Source organism: Sinocyclocheilus anshuiensis, unplaced genomic scaffold (assembly GCF_001515605.1).
Source record: "Sinocyclocheilus anshuiensis isolate Anshui unplaced genomic scaffold, SAMN03320099.WGS_v1.1 scaffold2609, whole genome shotgun sequence".
Classification (NCBI taxonomy): Eukaryota; Metazoa; Chordata; class Actinopteri; order Cypriniformes; family Cyprinidae; genus Sinocyclocheilus; species Sinocyclocheilus anshuiensis.
In genome coordinates, this window is record NW_015541026.1 from 14,420 (window position 1) to 16,061 (window position 1,642).

General features: G+C 36.4%; 1 long non-coding RNA gene across 1 annotated transcript in view; it reads right to left on the reverse strand.

Moving 5' to 3' along the window:
* Positions 1-1,642, reverse strand: part of LOC107690499 (uncharacterized) — a 10,620-nt gene that overhangs the window by 7,613 nt on the left and 1,365 nt on the right. The gene's annotated exons all lie outside the window — the stretch shown is intronic.

Below are 1,642 nucleotides of genomic sequence, written 5' to 3' on the forward strand. Positions count from 1 at the left end.
CTGTGGATCGCCGGATCGGCTTTCACCGTGGACGAAGCCCGGGGGTCGTCACATGTGGTTGCCGCTCCTTTGTCGAATCCGCCGGCCGCACTGTTCTCAAGACCGCTGCCTCTGCTCACTCTAGCCCGGCCTCAGCTCACTCTAGCCCGCGACTTCTGCTCACGCTAGGCCGCCGTGTGTTTAGTTGCGAAAGCGTAACTACTTTGTTTGGTCATCCAAAAGAGGACACGACTACAAATCAGTGGTTAAGTTGTATTTACAACACAGTTCCAGAACAGTTTAACCCAAATATCCAGATGTGTGCAGCACATTTTATGGAGGACTGTTTACTGATCCACAGGGTTTTATGTTTACGCGGCGCGATGCAACGCAACGCGTAAAAAGACAGTAGGGGTCATGATTCTTTGATGAATCAGTAATTATGTCCCCACTTGATGCAACAAATGCCTCGTTTGTAATGGGTTTTCATGTTTTTTGTTTCGTCGCTCCAGCCGGGACACGGCATCAACAGTATGGTGAGGGGCGTAACATTTCCGTCACACGCTTGAGGTATTCGGCCAATCACAACGCACTGGATAGCTGGCCAATCAGAGCACACCTCACTTTTCAGACCGATGAGCTTTGTAAAAATCGACACGTTTCAAAAAGGCGGGGCATAGAGGAGAAACAATAATGTACAGTATGTGGAAAATAATGTTTTTTTTTACTTTAAACTGCATAAACACATTTCATTACACCAAATACACAAAATAATGTTATTTTTAGCAGCATCATATGACCCCTTTAAGTCACTGGGGTATATTTGTAGTAATAGCCAAAAATACATTGTATGGGTCACAATTATTGATTTTATGATTTAAAGATCATGTTCCATGAAGATATTTTGTAAATTTCCTACTGTAAATATATTTAAACTTAATTTTTGATTAGTAATATGCATTGCTAAGAACTTCATTTGGACAACTTTAAAGGCGATTTTCTCAGTATTTTGATTTTTTTGCACACTCAGATTTACGATTTTCAAATAGTTGAATCTCGGCCAAATATTGTCCTATCATAACAAACCATACATCAATGGAAATGTGTAAATGTATAAATCTCAATTAAAAAAAATTGACCCTTATGACTGGTTTTGTGGTCCAGGGTCACATTTGGTAGATGGTATTTAAAAACAGGTGTAAACATGGACAAATCCCACCAAACCAGGAAATTGCACACAGTCTGTTATGAATTAAAAAAAAAAATGTTTTATTAAAGCTATACAACATAAATCAGTTAGGCAAAAAAAAAAAAAGTTATATTAAACACATTCTGCATATTGCATATTTGCATTTAACTTGTGTAAGTTTACAGCACATTTTTCATAAAAAAACAAATAGCTTTTGCCTTGGTGTTGTTAGAGCAATAGCTAATATAGGAGCAAAATAAAAATATCTTTACAATTTCTTTTTGGGACTAAAAATTATGTATAGAAATTAAAATCAGAAGGTCAAATCAAAATCTACCATTCAAGAAAAATATAAAATATTAGACATCTCAGGCCACCACTGAAGTTTAACAATAACCTATTAAAGCAAGTAAAATTGTATTATTACTGTGTATAATTCACCCAAATCACCTATATATATATATATATATATAT